At 36.0% G+C, this 22,527-nt stretch overlaps 1 pseudogene; it reads right to left on the bottom strand.

The window, feature by feature from the left end:
* Positions 1 to 240: 240 nt before the first annotated feature.
* On the bottom strand, positions 241 to 10,558 carry LOC122346839 (annotated as a pseudogene).
* Between the last annotated feature and the right edge of the window lie 11,969 nt (positions 10,559 to 22,527).

The following is a 22,527-nucleotide window of genomic DNA, read 5'->3' as shown; positions in this document are numbered from 1 at the left end:
TCTCTAACGGTAGTTTTGACAGTAAGAAAGAAACTACTGTATTTGAGAAAACCAAAAAGACAGCAAATCTTGGTCATTCTAACTGAAGAGAGCCCGAGCGACTGGTGCAGTCTGTGATCCAGTCAGACAGAGCTGACGCTGACATGTACAAACACACACTTCAGCCCACACAACACAAACTGTGTGCTGCACGCACTTCCGGCTCTCAGAGACAGAGAAAACACAGCAGTGCTCCGCGTCACATCTGATCTCTCCCACCTCAGTGCTTAGTCATCCTGAATCATGCTTTCAACTGCACCTCAGAAGAGAAATCAGAGCATCTCTCACACCTACGCGATACGGCCGCTCTCTCCACTGAAGGATTGGGGGGTTGAGGTAAAGCTCACCTGTTTGACATTGTAGCCTGTCTTGGCACTGGTCTCGGATAAACATCACACTCAGCTCCTTGGCCCGCTGCTCGCCTTCCTCGATCGTGATTTGCCTGCAGAAAAAGGTTGGTTTTATTCATGAGTTTATTTATAAAACATTATTGAACTGTGACGACCCCTGCAGAAAAACAAAGAATTTTCCATTGGACACTGGACATGCTGATCGCCAATAAAAAATACTATCAATTTGATTTTTTCTTTTTGCGTGTAACATATCGATTTTTCCATCCCTCCTTCCTTCCAGTCAGCTGTAGTTTTGGAGCTTGTATACAAAATATATGCACATGTAATTATATGATTTTATTAATTATAACATTTTAGACAGTAGAAAATCTTTCATTAAAGAAAAAGATGTTGTTTTAACGAAATACATAGAGTTTTAGTTGTTAGGGCTTGTTTTAATGCTTTTTTTAAAAAAATGAGATATACCTTATTTTATATATGAAGATCTAATCTGTTGTTTGCTGAGGGGCCCCTAGTAGCCCCGGGCCCTGGGTGAGAACCAATGTAACATAGTATGTTTTAAAAGAGAGATATTTGGGGGTAATATTTTAAGAATCATTTCAAAGCATCCGAATTGGTATATTTTAATTATGTGGCATTAACAGCTCAGATAACAGTCTCAAAAACAGAAAAGATTGCATAAATTGCAGATTTTGTGCATCAGCTGAGCAATAGAATGATGAATGGCGATGGGCTGAAGAATACTTTCTCCAGACCTCCTCGGTCGAAAGACAAGCTCACCAACAGCAAAAAAAAAACAATACATGCAGCTACTGAATGCTGGTCTTGGCAGGAGGGATGCCATGAATAATGGCAAAGAGGGGCCGCATGAATAATCATTCTGCCTGTAATGGCGACCACTATCACGAAACTGCCCAGCCTCGACAGTAGCCCAACAAGATATATGAAAACAGCAATAATGGAAATGTGGCTTTTGATGAAGTGGTTAGTGGGTCACGGATTATGGCTGAAGTATTATCGACAGCACAGGCTGAGACTAAGACTGAGCCTGAGACAACGGCATCAGTCATTGCCTCCCTACCCTCATCTCTGCTAACTCTAATTAATTGATGTTGAAACTGATTAATTGCACAAAGGGAAGGCTCATTAATTAAGCCTCATTTGTATGACACACTTGTGGCATTAATCCATGTCTATGACTATGGAGCTTGTTTACCTTGCGAAGCCTATGAGGCGGCTGAGAGAAATGAGTAGGCTGAAGAGGAGACTAGCTGCATCTCAGAGCAGCGGACGTGAATAGGACATGCTGTATTTAAACCACCGAGCTCTGTCTGCTGGGACAGCCGTGATGTAACCAACAAACTCTTTTGTTCTCTTTACAGACAGGAGCTCAGAGGCATTTGTGAGTTTACTTAACTCACGAATTGCATTCTTGGCCCGCTGCTTCTCAAAGTATACAGCTCATTCTCCGTAAACGTTCCAATCGTGCCCCCAAGACCGTGAACTAAATTATATTATTTGATTGAAATGCACTGTAAATAAAATTCTATTTAAGTAATGTAAATGATCAAACTAATTTGTACTCAATATTTTACTATTATCGCTGCATAACCCCACTGAACACTATATTGTAATTGGTAAAAATTTAATTCTACCTAAATTTAATTTTTAGAGTAATTTAGAGTCTATTCAGTGTTTAAAATGATTTATGCATTTTCTTTCCAATTTCTTTTGAATTTTGTTGAGTTATGTTGATGTTCCTTTAAAAATAAATGTAAATCTACGCACATATGTGTACACACACAGACACACACGGATACACACGGATACACACATGCACACACACACAACCATTCAAAAATTTAGGGCAGTAAAATGATTGCCTAATTGATTACATTTTTATTTATTTACTTATTTTTAAGAAATGAATACTTTTATTTATTTATTTAATTAATTTTATTATTATTATTAATTAATTATATTATTTTATTGACACAGAAGAATGGAGCATTGTTTTAATTGTATTTAAGATAAAAATGCAGTGATTAGTTAATGTATTTAATTGCATATCAAATTGGGCTGAAAATTTACTCCAGAAGGTAATATAAAGTCATCACTGTGTTAAATGAGAAAAGTCATAATGAGTCATAATTTAACTGTAACCTACTACATAACTACTACTATATTAGACAAGACTACAAGATATATTAGACTAACTACTATATTGGACAAGACTACATACAGTATCTAGGTAAAAACAACTAACCACCGATATTTGTTACACTCTAATCTGAACATTGGGAGTTACTTCATAACTGACATTCCTGAATAAGACAAAATGAGAACGTTGAAACACTTTTCTCATTAATTCACAGAGCAAGTGTCAGTATGCCTTCTAACTGTTCATGATATCCATTACTCAGTCATTTCTTATATTACCAGTTACATTTATAGCAGTTTGATCATTGAGGCACCACCTCGACTTGTTTCTGTTTTTAGAGACAACATGGTCCCTTAAGAGATGCAGTCATCTATTCATCCACGGTAGAACTATGAAGGTGTTTTCTTTTTTCAAAGCTACTGTGACAATTAAAGAACTTGATGGATATGAACATCAGATGTGGTTTGATGCGGTTTTGTCTCACGATCAAAGTCCCTCCAAACAGCGCAGATATGTTTTTGAGCTCTTTTCTTGTCTTTTAAAGAGTGAAACTGCTTTTCACTTTCCAATCAAAACCCTCAGGGAAAGCAAAGGGGCGACAGCAGAAAAAACTGATGAAATATAATAGACACTTTTTTTTTTGACTGCAGAAAACCAAAGCAAGGACTCCATACCTGACCCTGAAGTCTGTCTCTGGCTGATGAATGCGCTTTGAAGTCCTCAGTAGCCACAAGCTAAATATTTTGATATTCATGTCATAAAAAGAAAGATGGGATTAAGAAGAGGACGTAGCACAAGTTATAAATGCTGATGGGGCAGAATGTCTTGTCAGCCTAAATTTCCTGCCTTCTCTGCTGAATCTTCCGGTCATAAATGTTTTATCCGGTGCTATCTTAAGCTCACAGAAACAGCACACACAGGTTTGGCATGCATGTGCCACTGAGTTCATATCTGCCTACATTCAAAAAGTCGTGATTACGTTTAGGAGCCGTCACCTCTTCACCAAAATGGCGAAAAAGCATTCAGCACTCGCGGTCTGTACATATGGTACATCTTGACCTTGAAATAGCTGATTAATGTGCTGCGGGCTTTCAAACCCATGTTTTTCCGCACAACACGCTTTTCTTTTTTTCAAGTGGATGGTAAATCGATCGTTTGACGCTTTGGATTGATGTACAGTGTATCGGTTGGGCTGAACGTGTCTCTTTTCGCTTGGTGCTGTCTCAAGGGTAGGTGATCTCAGCTGACATCAAGTAGGGTTTCTGGAAGAGCGCAGTACCATCTGTTCCTCTAGAGAGAACAAACATCCTCTGGACACAATTCATGCATTACACCCACACTGACTTTAAATCTGTTATTACAGCCTTACAGTATATGAGACTTTTTGTTGTAAAATAGCATTTGTCTAACATTTGTTAAACACACACACACCTTTAATGGTGGCGTTCTATTGACATGTTGAGCTACTGGCATGCAATGTAAAAAAAAAAAATCACTTTGAAGATGTAAATCAACAAAGGTTATTGGGATATGTTTTAAAAAGAAAATGCAAATCAGGATATCACAATGATTTCTGAAGGATCATTTGACGCTGAAGACTGGAGTAATGGCTGATAAAAATTCAGTGCTGCAGGCCACAGAAATAAAAGGTATTTTAAAATATAATAAAATAGGAAACTAATATTAGAAATTGCAATAAAATTACAGTACTTTTGGTCAAATAAATACAGCCTTGATGAACATAAGAGACTTTTAAGAACTATATTAAAGCTATACTAAAGAATTGAAGAACTGTGTGTGTGTGTGTGTGTGGACAAATTTGTTTTGAAAATCTGTCATATTGCTTGGATTTGATTAGCGAATTAGTTCGTCAAAACATTTCCTTTATTATGAAAATAAAACTCATTTCCAGAATGAATGCATTATATACAGATACTAAATACAGTATGTGATGTAGAGTGCATACGTGTGTATATCAGAAGTTTCAGAAGTGACATGTACACACATACCACAGCAAATGTTCTGACAGGTTGCTTACTCCTGACTTATTACCGGGTGCCATGGCAACAGTCTGACCCAGGGTTTTTAATATCTTTCCTGTGCACAGAGACACTCTGCTACGCTGAGACAGAGGATCCGCCTCCAGTCGTATAACTGCCACCTCAGTCGTCCAATCGCGATTGCAGACCCAGAGTCACAACAGGAGCAGTTGGCAAAAGGCATCTATAGAAACTACTAATACCATATAATGAAGTGCAAGCGAAGTTAACAGCACATTGCCATCAGTGGTAGTACAGTACGACTAATGTCACAGGGCTCATATTTATTGGAACTACTGTCCAAGATGCCAGGCCCTGTTTAACCTTTCACTTCCTCTGGCACAAAAGTACATGACGCTTTCTGCCGGGCACAAACACTTTAATCCTCTCCAGGGCATCATGCCACCGTTATACAAATCCCACAGTGTCTGTCTTCACAACAACTAATTCTGCTCTACAGCTAATCTTATCTGCTGTTGTCAAAAAAGATTCAACTATGGAGTGTGTCTAAAATCACGAGATTCCATTTACTCCATATATTTATCTATATGGTGCTGTTCATTCATTAATGCCATGGATTTGTTATTATTGACCTATTTTGGTGATTAGAAGACTTGAATGTGCTCAGAAATGTAGGGTTGGTGAAAACATGTTTTTTAATTCTCTTATGCAATCTGTGTGATAAGTCTCTTATGTGATCAAAATACATTCAAGACAGAAATATCGTGAAATTGCATTACAGTTTAAAATAATCGTCTTTTATTTGAATATATTTTAAACTTTTATTCCTAGACTGTCTAACGTTTTTGTAAATGAACAATGTAAATGAATGAAATCATAAAAATATATATTTTTGATGAAAATCAGTCAATACTCTTGCACTCAGTTTTTTCAAACTTACAAATACTACTTTTTAAACGATTCCATTGCTTTTATGGAACGAAAATATATTATTTTACAAAAACGATCACATAATCATGCCACAAATTTGCTAAGTTATTTATTTGATCATTATTAAAATGTTGGTCACATGTTGGTCACACTTTATTTGAATGTCCAAACCATTAACTATGACATCTGCCTCAATAAACCCCTGATTTGCTGCTTATTCATAGCTAGTAAGGTGTTAAGTTTAGGTATCGGGTAGGGATGTAGAATACAATCATGCACAATATGTCCCTTTATAAGTACTAATAAACAGCCAATATATTATTAATGTTCACGCTAAAAAGCAACTAAGTAATAGTGATAACTGTCTCCTATACTAAATTGTTACCAAAATGTCAAAGACGGAAGAAGTCTTATAGTCTAAACTAAATAATAAGAATATTCGTTTCTGGGTGAACTTTCCCTTTAAAATGCTAGAAAAAGACGGTCTGTTAGAGGGCGGTGAGAGACGCTGTGATTGGACAATAGCTGCCCATCAGAGAACTCAAGATGAAAAGGCACACTGATGTTGCATAAAAAAAACTAATGGCACCTTTGAACCAAATTAACCTAATTCTTGATAGGCAATGACCTGTCAAACAAACCATGCTAAACTCAATTTACAAAATGTACTAAATGTATGGACAGCGGACAGTGTTTCGTGGTGAGCACAGAACTACTGTAACTGCCTCCATTATCAGCCTGCACCCACAGACTGATAGACCTGCCACATTCCTTCACAGTCGTCAGGGAAACAAATCCTGCATAACGCTCATATTAAAACACGGTCAGCTCTACCTCAGCGTGCGCTATTTATCACCATGGAGATGTGTTACAAACAATCAGTTTCTTTCAGGAACTTATTTCCTGCAAAGTGTCATGTTTACTCTCTGACACCATGAACAATATATATATAATATATATATATATATATATATATATATATATATATATATATATATATATATATATATATATATATATATATATATATATAGTGAAACATTAAAGCTTCAGATAAATGCACTCTTGACTACATGCACTGGTAACACTTTACAATGAGGTTCATTAGTTAACGACATTAGTTAACATGAAATATTTATTAACCTTAGTTAATGCTAATTTCAGCATTTACTAAAGCATTGAAATCACACCTTGCACTGTGAGCTAACATGAACAAGGAATTGTTGTACTTTTATGAATTATGTTAACAAAGATGAATAAATGCTGTAATAAATGTGTTGTCCAGTAATGTTAGCAAATGACACCTTATTGTAGAGTCTTACCCATGCATTATTATGCAATTTCCTCTTATAATAGACGTGATTAGATTAGATTAAACAAAATGCATATACAATGACAGGATCTAATTAGGTAGGATCTAACTAGAAGTACAAATTGTTCTATATCATATCATATATTATAGTCAAATGCAATAACATAACACCAAATCTGCATAATGTGACCTGAACACAGTAATGGCTTCTGATATTTCAGCTTTGCCATCCCGGTAATACGTTACGCTTAGCAATTTTAATTTGTAATATTCACAATGTTACTGTTTCAAATAATGGCATCCTTGGTGAGCATTAAAAGCTATTTGTACACTTCCTAAGCTACACTTAAAATGCACTAAATTTATTGCATTAGATTGTCAAACCAAGAGATATCTGCAAACAACGGCGCTTCAGGTTTATTGCCATAACCGCTCTTGCTTCTAATAATCTGTTGTGTTTCTAAAAAAAAATGTTCTGTTGTTTTAAAGTCTCTTAAGACCGAGAGCTGTGAATTAGTATGGATAACCTGCTCTTTGCTCAGGAGGTGCAATGGAGGATGAAAACTATAGAGGCAAGTTATTATTGAACAAAAAGAGAGGAAAACATTGACCTCCTCTGGGACACATAGTTAGAGAGAGAGAGACTGAGCCGTATTCATCCCTGAGCTTCCACGTCTCTGAAGGACTGAGTAAGTGAAGCATGAAATGCCCATTTCTTACAGAAGTTTAATTTGTTTCATGACATGTTTTTCTGGTCTGTTAGCTATAGTGATTTTTCTTTACATTGAAATTTCATATTTAAAAGTGATTTTGGACACATCTATTCCCATTTTAATATTTTGTTTTATTTATTACTGATTAAAGCTTGACACAAGGAGGTTTTCCACCAAGGGTAGACCTGGGTTGAGAAGCCTTTGAAGCTGTGCTTTCCTGGTGATTAATATTACAGTCAATTTAGTCCATTTCAAAATAGCAATCAGCTAAACAAAAACAAAAAGTAACTTGTTACATTAAAACTATTCAGGGGTGGGGGTGTGGGGGTCTCTTTTAGATACACACAGAAAAAGCAACTATGTGATTTATTTTTTAGCAATATTTATCTGGCATAGATTTTGAATAGCGTAAAAAAACCTTGAGCATACATGAGTTTGTAATGTTTCTGAATATAGTAAAATTCTAATATTTAGAAATATTATTAGTTTAAATTTGAAAATATTTTGATGAAATGAACTGATTCGATGACATAGCTGAATTCTCACAAGATCCTTTAGAAACCATATATGCTTATTTGATGCTTAAGAAAGATTCATCTTTATTATCAATGTTAAAAGTGTTGAATAATCTTATTTGTGCTGCTTCTTTTTCTAGGATTCTTTCAAGATGAATAGAAAGTTCAGAAGAACAGCGCTGATTTGAAGCAGGACTGATCACTTTTGATCAATTGAATGAATCCTCGCTGAATTGAAGTATTACAAAAAAATCTTGCTGACCTCAAGCTTTTGCACGTTAGTGAATATATTTCTACTAAATACATTCGAACACCAAATTCTATATCATATACTATTATATTTTAAAGTTAACTTTAAGTAAACTGAACTATACTTAATCAATTCACTAAAAACACTTCTCAACACTACATACAGCAGATTGAATATTACCTCAACTCACAAATATATATCAGTATTGTAACAATTTGCCTCACTATATGGTGACAGGTTGGGGGGAAAAGCAGCTTGTTATTTTAAAACTTCATTTTAAGTTAATACTAGTTACGTAAAGCATCACTACTTTGACAGTTACCTCCACAGACCATTTTAGGCAAGCCTTTTCTAAACAACGTTATTTTTGCATTCTTTACTTTACTTCATCTTCTACACAACTATAGGGTTTGTTCTTAAATTATCCGTCATCCTGCATCCTCCCAGAAGTCTAAAGTGAGAATAAGGCTTCCGCCTTTTTCAGAGAGTCTCTTTAATGAAACTGTCAGCTTCGCTTCACACGCTGGTGAGTGAAACAGCCTTGTTAAGCAGCTTAATAATAAAAGCGCAAGAGAAAGATTGAGAGCGAGACAACTCACCTCTTATCTGCCAGATCTGTTTTATTGCCCACCAGCATGATGATGACATCACTTTCTCTCTCCGTTCTCACATCATCGATCCATTTGGAAGTTTGCTGGAATGAATTCACATCTATATGAAAAAAAAAGACAGAAGGTGGTAAATACTTTGTAGGGCAAACAGTGAAATAGTTTATATAATCTAATAATTTGCAGTTAAGGCTGGCAATATATATATATATATATATATATATATATATATATATATATAAAAGCATCAGTATCAGTATCATCTGGCCTTCATTTATAGTATATATAAAAAATATATATATAAAAATAAAATGTATTTTTAAAATATATATTTAACTAATCAACAGCCTTAACAGATTTATGTTGTAATTTGTGTTGATGATAAAATGTGTTGATGGTAAATTATTTTATTATAATTTTTTAAATTATTTTATTGAAATGTATATGGTATAGCATACAACCTTACTATATATATATATATATATATATATATATATATATATATATATATATATATATATATATACAAATATATTTTTGTATTATTATTGATATACTATTGTCATATTATTGAAATATTCAATAAGGTTTTATTATGGCGTTTATGTACTGTATAATTTCTTACCTATATATACATATATATATATATATATATATATATATATATATATACAAATATATATATATATATATATATATACACAAATATATATATATATATATATATATATATATATATATATATATATATATATCACAGCTATTGTGCAATTGTGTGTTATTGTCATATTATTATTAAATATTCAATAAGGTTTTATTATATATATATATGTGCAGAAATATAATATCTTACCTATATATATATATATATATATATATATATATATACACAAATATATATATATATATATATATACACAAATATATATATATATATATATATATATATATATATATATATATATATCACAGCTATTGTGCAATTGTGTGTTATTGTCATATTATTGAAATATTCAATAAGGTTTTATTATATGCGTTTATGTGCAGCCTGACATCACTGAACCTGCTTCTGCTTCAAGGTGAAACTGGCTGCTTTACCTATAAAATCAAGCTTTGTGTTTCCTGCTCATACTAACAAAGCTGTGTGCACTGCTAACTCTGGCTTACTGACAATAAAGCCGTCATCTTTTTATTATGAAAAATAACCTACAGATGCTTCTTTGGGGTTGAATCTATCTGGTTATAGTGTTAAACAAGGCTAGACCTGTAACGCACATCTCAAACTGACAAATCGGGCAGCTATAATAAAGTTAACCGCTTTGATTGTTTGGCTCTTGGTAAATGTATTTCAAAGCTAAAGGAGATTCGATCATTACAGTGTGTGTGTGTGTGTGTGTGTGTGTGTGTGTGTGCGCTCACTTGTGATGTCATACACCACCACAGCTACGGTGGAGTCTCTTATATAGCTCGGAATGAGGCTCCTGAAACGTTCCTGGCCTGCCGTGTCCCACAACTGCAACCGAACCTGCAAGTCAGAGAGCCCCAACTGAACAGTCAAATTATTCAGCGCCTCAAACACACACACACAGGCACAAATACACAAACACGCAGAGCCAAGCTAGAGCTGGATCAATATGACCTTATAAAACCACAGCAAACTGCTCGGCTGAAGGTCATGGAATCATTTCTGGGTTATAAACTCCAGACATCTCTAGAGGATACGATCTATTTTCTTGATACATGAGCTTCCAGCCATATACTAAAACTGACAGAAATCCAGCTGGTATAATAAAAAAGCTTCGGAGATTCAATATGGTTTCATTAAAACTCTTCTCTTTGGCTTGGAATACAAACCAGAGGAGTGTATCTGATTTGGTGCTGTATTAGAACATGCTAGACTGCTTACCGCTCTGTCCTCCAAATACATGGTTTTTGACAGGAAGTCAATTCCAATTGTCGCCTGTTACGAAGAAGGAAAACATTATGTAAGAACAAAATTAAATCAGATCCTGAAGTTGAGGGGGAACAAGACCGTTCTCTTGCATGGGAAATCTAAGGCGTTCTAGATATCAGAAGATGCTGTCTAGAATAAAACAGACAGCCAAGCACGTTCCGCCTGTCAGTTTGATGGCGGTAATAACTGCTATACATGATCACTCTGTTCTGGGAACTGCCTCTCTTTGTGATATATTATATACACGTATTATAGAGCATGACACCTGACTATAAATTAAAAAAAGCATTGCATGTATTGAAAAAGAAAATTAAAACATTTTCAAAACAAATTCTCTGAGAATGAATTGTAGTGAACAACGATTATTTATGTCTGCTTACTTTACCATATTGGTTATCTGTTCACTGTTGCTCTATATTACACCAAATTGGCCAATGTTGTGTATTAAATGCAATACAAATAAATATTTTAAAGGTTTGGAAAAACATGGGGTTAAGTGATTAATGACAAAAATTTCATTTTGGGGTGGAGCAACACTTAGGAATAAAAATCCTACATGACAGACATAATAGTGAGCAAATAATTCTGAATAAATCCCACAACAGAGCCTCTGATTTCCTCAATGCTGCTATTAGAATATGTGTGTTTTACTTGATATTCTCAACCAATCACCACATACAGTTCAAAAGTAGAGATGGGTGGCCAACATTATTGTTACATGAAAATGATGCATTGGCTCAGACCACCTCACATCTGCATTGGTGAGATTACTTGAACACTGATAGAATGAAAGTGTCTTCTGTTGTTGAAAGCTAATTCATTCTCCAGTGGTGCTTTTACTGCAATAAGAGTGCAGTCGATTGTGTCGATTACATTTGTAAAACCAGTGATTGCTGAAAATTGGCTTTTGAGTGTGTCTGTTGAATTCAACATGCAGCACGTTTTTTTAAAATCCTCTGTTCAATTTCCGGCTGTTGAAAAAATGCAACTATGCAAAGCATACCTACGCTTAGCTTAACATTTGCATAATGGTATGTACACTATTATGCCGAGTTTGTTGTTTATTAATCCAGATGCATTTTACGGAGGCGTTTTGTGTGTGCTTTTATCCAGATGGCCCCTGGTCTCCTCGGTTGTAGCTCCCTGTGGGCAGCTGCCGGATCGATAGGGGTCCACAGATCAGTGGGATCTGAGGAAAACATCACGGATGTCTGCAGTACAGAGGATTGGGCTTTCTCTGTGTGATTCAGTTGGATTGTGATAACTGTAACATTTCTATGTCACGATAGAGCAGATAAGGACTACTAGCCACCACTGAAAAGCCGAGCCTCTAGAATGAAGCTTATTTAATGCACTTTCTAATAAACATTCAAATATTTGTTGCAATTTATTTCAGATTAGATATTTATTAGTTGAGTCAAATTTATCTACATAGCTCATTTTTTTACAAGATTAGTTTCAAAACAACTATCAAGATGTCAAGATTTTGGTTATAATATCTTAACATGTAACTATCTTCTGTAGCCTCTGAAGGGTAGTACTCAAAAAAAAAAGTATTTGGTGTTATTTAGGCAAAATAAGAAAAATGTACACATCTCCATTCTGTTCAAAAGTTTTCACCCCTGACTCTTAACGTGCGCCATTATTCTTACTGATGCATCAGTGAGCGGCTGAAACATCTGCCATAGCCGCATATAATGAATCCCCATTTTTCCTCAGTGAGAAAAGATAGATCTCAAAATCATATACTCATCGTTGGAAAGGATTAAAATACAGTTGCTGGAAAACCATATAATTTGTAGGACCTGAAGGTTTATTCTGAAAAGCAGCAGGCAGCTTAACTGTTCAGGGCCAACATGACTCATGAACAACTATCACTAAACAAAAAAACACAGATTTGGATCATTACAGTATTAAAGGAACACTCTTTTTTGGAAAAAGGCTCATTTTTTTTAACTCCCCCAGAGTTAGTGAGTTGAGTTTTACCGTTTTTCAATCCATCCAGCTAAACTCCGGTTCTGGTGATAGCACTTTTAACGGCTTAGCATGGATCATCGCATCCACTTAGACCAGTAGCATGGCGTTCAAAAATGATTGAAGAGTTTCAATATTTTTCTTGACTCTTTTGTATTTATATCGCATATTAAGACCAGCGGAAAAAGTTGTGATTTTCTAGGACGATATGATTAGGAACTAATCAGCCTAGAAAATTGCTAATTTTCTTATTGTTTTTTCATGGACAATATGCAACCATCTGTAAATCTGTATGCAAATTTCTTTTTCAGGTCAGTACTAAATAAACAATAACACGATTTTGTATAATCCTCTTATTTTGATAAATAATTAACATTTTGCAACTTCAGAAAGGGGGATATAAACTTTTGACCTCAACTGTATGGTACTGGTACATACTTATTATTATGACTGTTTGTAGGTTTTATATACTTAGAGTATAGTTGTGTAAATAGTTTTTTTACAATTAAATCAATTGTGTTCTTTACTTGTTATGCTGTGTTATTGAGAATTCTGAAACCTATCACTCTTAATATTCCTGAATGGGTTGTATTTAAATTTATACCCTCACAATGCATCAAACCTCTCAAGGCAGTTTGACCAACAATATGGATAATATGAAAACAGCAATTAAAATGTGCATATTTTAATTTGCCTGCAGCAAGCAGATGCTTTGCACCACAATACCACTTATAAATGCATATATTTGTTATATCTACTCAAAGAGTGGTGTTTTATTTTGTTTGTGATTCAGGTGTAATAAGGTTGTTCTTTCAAATTGGAGTCACATTCTTATCCGTGATCAATTTAGCACAATTTGCTGGTTGACTAAAGCTCATTCAAAGTATCTGCATTTAATCAGTCAGCAGAACCTTTTATGCAAAGCGAATAAGAAATAGAAGAGAACAATAGAAGCTTTCAAACCAAAAAAAACATTATATAAGTGTTGCGACAAATCCTGGTTGGTCTAGTATCTAGACTACTAATTGACAGTTTCACACAAAACACAAAGTCTTGTATTTGGTAATGTACAACTTATGATGTGAGGGTTTGTCCCTCAGTGCACTCACACAGCTGGTCATCAGCATCATGATCACGCATCCATTTCTGTAGCGATGCCAGCCCACTGTGCCGTCTTCAAAACAGAAGCAGTGAGCTCTTTCACCCTGACACTCTGTTTCTTTCTTCTGTTTTAAGTTTCACTGTTGGTTGATCTAGCTTTTCCAAACCTGCACCTCTCTCCTCAAGCCCCCTTTCTCTCTCTGTGTCTCTCTCTCTCTCTCTCTCTGTCTCTCTCTCTGTCTCTCGCTCTCTCTCTGTCTCTCTCTGTCTCTCTCTCTCTCTCTGTCTCTCTCGGTCTCTCTCGGTCTCTCTCTGTCTCTCTCTGTCTCTCTCTCTGTCACTCTCTCTCTCTGTCTCTCTCTCTCTGTCTCTCTCTCTCTCTCTCTCTCTCTCTCTCTCTCTCTCTCTCTCTCTCTCTCTCTCTCTCTCTCTCTCTCTCTCTCTCTCTCTCTCTCTCTCTCTCTCTCTCTCTGTCTCTCTCTCTCTCTCTCTCTCTCTCTCTCTCTCTGTCTCTCTCTCTCTCTGTCTCTCGCTCTCTCTCTGTCTCTCTCTCTCTCTCTCTCTCTGTCTCTCTCTCTCTCTCTCTCTCTCTCTCTCTCTCTCTCTCTCTCTCTCTCTCTCTCTCTCTCTCTCTCTCTCTCTCTCTCTCTCTCTCTCTCTCCGTCTCTCTCTCTCTCTCTCTCTGTCTCTCTCTGTCTCTCTCTGTCTCTCTCTGTCTCTCTCTCTCTCTGTCTCTCTCTGTCTCTCTCTCTCTCGCTCTACTTTTGGAACATGAAAGAGGCAATAAATCATAGTGAATTAAAAATAACCTTGATTTAATATATCAAATTTTAAGGTAACGTTTCAGACAATATCTTTTATATTACGCATGAGGCATATAATGTGTTTTTTCTTAGCTATTCCAGTGATTCCTGCGCTGCTATTTACCGCCTCCACTGATTCTACAGTGAAAAGAAATTATATTCTACTCAAATTGCCTTCAGTCAAAATCGAATGTGAGGAGAGATGAAAAGAGCTGGGTACTGCGAAATAAAATGAAGACAACTCTGCTTGCTGTTGCTTTTCATTAGAGTCTGATTCATTAACCAAGTGACTCATATGAGCTGATTCTTTTAAGGAATCGGTAAGAAAAGACATACAAATGTACAAGTTATTGGTCTGAATCAAAAACATGTTAAGCAATTTGAATTACTAACTGCAAGTCATCTTTACTCACTCACGTCCGACTCTAAATGAACTGGAAACCATATTATTAAGAACCTTGTATTCTTTCTTAAGATCTTTTGAATAATGTATTTTTTTCATACATTGCAAGTCAATGGGATCCCGTATTATTTGGACCTCAACGTTTCTCAAAATATCTTCCTCTGTCTTAAAATTATGATGTATGCTTAGTGCAGGCTTCAAAACATCCATATGAAAAGGGATTTCTGTGACAAAAATAAAAAAAGAAACCTCCCGTGTTAAACAGTGTCAAGATGAAAACCCAAAGGTGTTGAGCTTTTCAAGGAAAGAAGGCGAGAAAGAGAGGGAGAAAAAGTGACGCCGATGTTAAATATAGAAACTTGCACAGCTAGAGGAGTGCTCGCACAAAGAGATCCAGAATGAATTATTCATAAACATTTTAATTATTAAGCTTCACACACATCAGCTTTAAAACACAGAGTGTGGTTTCCAGCACAACTCCTCAAAAGCCTCAGAGGAGAAAGGTGTTCAGATAAGAAAAGGGAAATTGATTTCCTGTAGCTACTAAAATTCCTATAAATAAAGTCTAACTGGCAAATAAAACTGTGACAAGCACACAAACAAAAGTTGTTGCTTGAGGTATCAAATGAGGAAGCAGCTAATTATAAGCCTTTATTTAGTCTTCCAATACACCGCTCAGACAATATCGGTGACCTGAATTATGCCGCTTGAGAATGAATACAGACTGTAATGAACATTACAAATGCGAAACATTATGAAAAAGCAGCCGTCGTAGCTGATATCGCACAGCAGACGGCACATGCCCTTTAGACTCAGTACACCAGTCGTGGGGCCCCTAGGGAGGGTGGCAGGAGTTTGATTGGAATCGAACGCCAATTAAAACTCCACCAGAAGAGAAATTAGCCACACTAATCTGCTTCACAAAGCACCACCTTGAGTGAATGTCAGGCCAAATCCTGTTTATCTGTTTATCTTTCTATTTGCATTTAATCAAAGCATAAATTTTAAGAATGCAACACGCCCCAGGTGAGCAGACCCAAAGCATGCTGGGAGCTTAGCTGCATACAAAGTGCCTGCCTGACTGTGATTGTACAGCCGAGCCTCCAAATCGCATTACGTAAGAATGGAAAGCTGACCTGTAGATGAACATTTGTCAAATTCTGCAGAATCAGATCTGGGCCTATGACTGAGTTGGTATTTATCTGTAGTTTTAGACCTTGGCGAGCTGCCCGTTTGGCATTGATACCCCTGTAGCCTGAAGATAAATGACATGCAGCGGTCTACAGCGTTTCATTAAAGCATATTGATTGGAATGTAACAGCTCAATGCGGGACCTGAAGAGATGACGTCATTCGATCGGCCTGATGAACGATCTGAGACACGTTAAGCGATCACGTGGGCTAATGTTGGGGCATCTGGTCAATATCGGGAAGGCTTTAACTTGTTTACATTGTACAACTACATTCACAGCCTTCTACATGTGACAGGATTCTCAAGGCTACGTAGGGGAGGGGCGGAAATAAAAGGGTGCACTAACCATTAATCATCTTCAAGACAAAGACAAGATGTGTATGATGGTTTTTTAGTGATCCAAGTCATAGAATGTCAGGTAAGAAGAAGCATCTGGGTTTGTTTATCTATTTATTAAAGACAACTTCAATAAAGCAAGAACAGATGCTACTGAATAAATCTTGCTTTTAACAGCACAATTGTGAGCAAGTGGAGTGAACCAACTTGTAAATCTCAGTATATTTAGGCCTTTTTATGTTACTAGTACTTTACTCACTAGGAATGGTGTATAATTCTATTTCCGTTTAGTTGTTAATAACAGCATACAACATGCACTGTGATCTGTGTAGTCTGATTTACAAAAGATTGACTCTTATGACTTGATTCTTTACAATGAATCAAAAATAAATAAATCACAAGTGATCAGTTCGACTGACTGATTCAGGGATGCTAGGGAATCAAGCTTAACTCACTTTTGAACAATTACTTTTAGTCATACCCAGTTCAAAATAATCTCTGAACTTACTGTATTATTTGTCTCTTTTAAAGGGTTATTTTACCCTTCATCATTCATCTTCGGAAAACTATTTCAAATATTATAATTACTATTTCAACGATGTCCTAACTACCTTTTTGGGCCTTGAATGTGATAGTTGTTTTGCTATTTTTGGATGGAGAGAAAGCTGTCAGATTTCATCCAAAATATCTTAATTTGTGTTCTAAAGATGAACTAAGATCTTACCGGTTAGTAATTAATGACAGAATTTTTCACTTTTGGGTAAACCACTCTTTTAAAGGCATTGAAAAACTTCTATGTTTGTGAGAATAGTATTACTAGAAAAAAAAATACAAAAATATATTTTTGTTGTTGTTGTGAATATAGTTTGTAATGTTATTGAAAATACAGTTGTGACAAAATATGGTAATGAGAGGGGAAGTATTGCCTCATGCTGCTGCTTCTAAAATAAAAATGCTCCTGTGGGATTTTTGTCATTTAATTTCCTCACTCCGGTCCTTTTCCAAAAACGAGTGTGCTGCCTTGTTGGCTACGGTGCATGTAGGCAGCTGCCTACTATTTATTCTGGAATCTCAACGACAGATTTGGAATGTGACACAAAGACCTTAATTAAGATAGACTCCGTATTGAATTTAACACAGCTGAAAACAAGGCTGTCAGGAATACACCAGATCATGACACTTTCACAACTTGTTTCACGACTTTTGTCTACTTAAAAGTTTTCAGAAAGACCTTCGGCCAAACACACATTGTACTTCCATCCCTCACAGCCTTGTTTTCATTCCCATCGATAATTAAATACGCCGCTACCATGACTAAAGCAAAACGATTCTTTAAATAACCTTCATCAGTAGTTCCAGTGAAATGAGAGTGCATTCTCTATAAAAGTAATGCTAGAATTTGGACGAAACAATGTATATTAAGAGATAGCCGCTTACTTTTTGGAGGAGCCTTCATGTCAAGAGTGTGCCTATGATGCTGTCTACAGAGGCAGCTCGCTAGTATTTGAACCAGAGCCTCTGTGTCTTCTCTGCTCCCTGGTTGTGCTGAGCAGAAAACAGTCACACTCCAGTGCTCCGTGTTGAGTGGCAGCTCAGTCAGGCGGCGCGGCACAGCTCTCCCGCTGGACCTCGAGTAGCATGTCCAAATCTCACTCTATCTGCAGCCAAACGGCCATCACAGCAAAACAACCACAAACTCAGCAAATCAAGCTGAATATCTGACAGGCGGTCCGTCTCTGCTCTTCTTTTTCATTCGCTTAATAGTCTTCTAAATTCATTGCTCTGTTTCTCACCCCCCACTTTATCAGTATTCAAATCAATTATACGATAAAGTTGCCAAGTTTCATGATGTTTCTTAGTCCCTCGGCCCACTTCAAATTGAAGAACTACGCTAGAACCAGGGCAGAAAGTGTCATTGCGGCATTTTCTGGATGACTTAAAGCCCCAGTGAAACATGTAGTGCGTGTTTAATACAGCTGACTGTTCAGCCCCTTCTAATGAAGAGCGAAGGTCTCAGGAGCCCCACTAAAGAGAGAAGACCTGAAACCTCCTGCTGCGCTGCGCTGCGCCTCACTCGATCAAACAATGTAGGGCTCATAGTATTAGGAATTTCTAATTAATACTGGAAGAGCACACATAAACTGCATAAAATTCATTCAACGAGGACTACATTAATACCAGAGGTTCAAGGTTCAGCTGTTTAGATCCTGCAACTATTTCTCAACTCACAGTCATTTGCAATTATCATGTATTTTATGAGCGCTCTTTTGTGTAAATTAGGTTTGACGTACTTGTATGCACTTGGAAGAAGCATCAGTTCCCATTAATTAAAGAGGGCCGCATCCAGGTTGCTTTACTTTAGAAACTACATGTGCCAGCCAAGCAACCGCCATTGAAATAAATAAAAATGGCTAAATTAATAACGCAACGTTTGTTTTGTTTCTAAGGAATTTTAAGAGAAACAAGTTGATGCTTGAATATAACTGAGCGCATCCTGATTTATGACAGAGCAACCTCTGAACAATACAGTTTTCCTCTGGGCTATCTTGTTATGATCCTTTGATGCTTTTATATATTACTAACATAAACTGCAAGCAACAATTTTAAAATAACGAGATAAAATTCCTAAACATAAGAGTATGCGTCTGGTGGCTGAGGTTTATAAAGGAAACACAAAACCTTTTGTTCTAAATGGTCGTTTTCTACTCTAAGTGCTGATGTAATATAGACTCAGCGATGAATCTACATCAGATGGAAAGTCATAAATATTCAGATGTGCCTCTCTTATTTTGCATAGAGCAAAAGACTGACAGATGATAGGAGTCAGGGTGATGCTCTCTCGCTCTTCTGGCATATGCTATCATGAAAGCCCACTGCCAGACATCTTAAGGTCAATGTCAATGTTGAGAAGCAGCTTGATTCGAGCTTATTCAAGAATATGGAAATTAGAAAAGCGCTGGTGTCCCTTCCGTAACTGCAGAGAGCAACAGCTCATTAAGATGCCTTTCACTTCTCAAAGGTGACACTGATGAGGAAGTGTATTTTATTCATATGCAGATGACACAAGAATCTGTTTGGTTACAGTCAGATTCAGTTATTACCAATAAATATGACTGCATGGCCACTGTGTGAATCTCAGCTTCATTAAGAGCCTGTGATCCTCAAGGAATTTGACAAAAAAAGTAAAACATTTTTAAATGTAATATGTGGCATTTCTCGTAAAGTTAGAGAAAGAACTTGCAATCCTAGTAATGACATGAAAGTAAAGGTTTTTGTTCTGAAGAGATTTTTTTGGTCACTACATGACCAAAAGTACATCTACACACACACACACACACACACACAATAATATGTGTGTGTTCTGTGTATTATGTATATATTTATATATAAATAAATATATTTATTTTCAAAAATATAAACATGGATGTGTGTGTAGTTATATACAAATAATAAATATACACAGTACACATGCATATACTGTAAATACAACCTTTTATTTTGTGTATGCGACTGATTGTTTGTCAGCACTATTTAAAATGAAATCTGTAATGTGGTGTAACCACAAAGTTAAAATAATGTTTTCTTTAAATCCTGTGTACATGTAAATGTACACACCATCACTAAAATATATTATGCATTCCTAATTCATATATAATTACATTTTTAATATTTAAATAACCTTGAATTGCCATAAGAAGATCAAATTAGCTAACAATTTGCCATGCTTATCACGTATTCAAGCCAATAATGACATTATTCTTTAGATTAGTTTTATATTAATCTATAATGGAACACAAAGCATTTTCTAAGAATGAACGCATGGTGCACAACGCGGCGCTCTGGATTTGAGATTCCAGAATCTATCATCTTGTCAGAAAGCACAACACAGTCTGTTCACAAAGCACGCGTGTAATCTTATTACAGCTTGACACTGTAGCGCTACAGCATGCTTAGTTTGGTTTATGACACAAACACAGTCTTATCGTTACACACATTGTGAGAGTACAGATCAGGGGGCTGGTTAGAGCTTAACTCGATATTCTGCCATTTTGTTAAACACTTGTCAGCGTGGAGGCAAACTGCAAGCGTCCATTTTTTTTAAACCATAAACTGTACATTTATATAGCATAGAAATGCACGAATTTTCTCCATGTGCCACTGGAGTTTAAATGCCATTTTGAGCGGAAAAAACCCTGAAGTTTTAAGTCATTTGTGAACACAATGTTAACGCAGCAGAATTGAGAGGATATAAAGAGAAAGGCGAGATCAAGGCCAGAGAGGCTTCAGAGAGCCATCATCACGCATATGTCTCAGACGGTTGGACTATTGTGACAGTCAGAACCTGTAGAGCACTAAAGCTGTGACTCAGCTCAAACGCAAGGACATCTAAATAGACAGATGCCTACAGAGCATTTCAGCCTGAAAAACATTACCCATTCGCATCATTTCACTGTCCTTCAGGTTTTATGGGTTATAAACCATGCAGATAAGTGGAATGGAAACATTCAAGTCTAATATAAAAGTCTTAGACACTTGGGCATGACAGCACTTTGACAAAGCACGGTCAAATACACATGGCTGATTTTTCCATCATGGACACTTTTGACTACTTGAAGTAATTTGACTGCTTAACTACTTTGTGGAAAATAGCGCGCCGCCCTCCAACAGCTCCCCTTAATAACAATTGAGGAAAAAGTTTTATTGTTTATAGTGTAACAATAACAGTTGAACTTCACTAACAAAATCCATCTTCTGGTGCTCACTGCAAATCAAACGAAACATACACACTTCCTTTCATATTCTTGAATATTAAAAAAAACAATTAAAAGATAAACATAAAATAATAAAACTACGCAAAACCTATCATTCTGTGCTCCTGACTGAGCCTGATTTTTCCCAAGTTTTTTTTTTTTTTTTTTTTTATCCATTTCTGTTACAGATGGAGATGTTACACAGTTACACTGTAGACTTGATTCCACAGACAGTATTTGAGGAGAACTGAACCGAGGTGGACAACAATATCACTAAATCAATCATAAACTGTTAACTACTGTCATCGAATATTGAATATTCTCTGCATTACTGACACATTTTCCTGTTTAACATAGCAAAGCTGCTTCGCTGATTTGATCTGTTTTGTATAGAAGGCTATATAAATGAGGATTACTTGATTTGACTTTTCGTGATGAAACATAAGAAGCAACATATTCAACCCTGACTCGCTGGAAATGTGTTACTGTGGCTAAATGTCTGAGAAAACCCTACAGACAGACCACCGCGGGTAGGTTTTTAATGACACGTCCACAAAAGGCACCTTTTACGGCCAATATTGTGTATTTCACCTTCAGTCAAATGCAGTGAAATGTATGTATATAGTTTTGCAGATTCACACATTTTACTTAAAGAGTAAAATAAATAAGTAAATAAATGTTTGGTTGGAGACTTGTTCTGTAGAAGCCTGATTCCACTACTGAATAAAAAATACAAAAAGTTTATTGTGACTTTTTATCTCACAATTCTGACTTTTTTTCCACAGAATTGGGAGATATAAAGTCGAAATTATGTAAAAAAAAAAAAAAAAAAGACAGAATTGCATGATATACAGACGTGGACAAAATTGTTGGTACCCTTTGGTCAATGAAAGAAAAACTCACAATGGTCACAGAAATAACTTTAATCTGACAAAAGTAATAATAAATAAAATTCTATAAATGTTAACCAATGAAAGTCAGACATTGTTTTTCAACCATGCTTCTACAGAATTATTAAAAAAAAATAAACTCATGAAACAGACCTGGACAAAAATGATGGTACCCCTAACTTAATATTTTGTTGCGCAACCTTTTGAGGCAATCACTGCAATCAAACGCTTCCTGTAACTGTC

Source organism: Puntigrus tetrazona, chromosome 6 (genome assembly GCF_018831695.1).
Source record: "Puntigrus tetrazona isolate hp1 chromosome 6, ASM1883169v1, whole genome shotgun sequence".
In the NCBI taxonomy this organism is placed as follows: Eukaryota; Metazoa; Chordata; class Actinopteri; order Cypriniformes; family Cyprinidae; genus Puntigrus; species Puntigrus tetrazona.
This window is presented reverse-complemented; position numbering and strand designations above follow the sequence as displayed.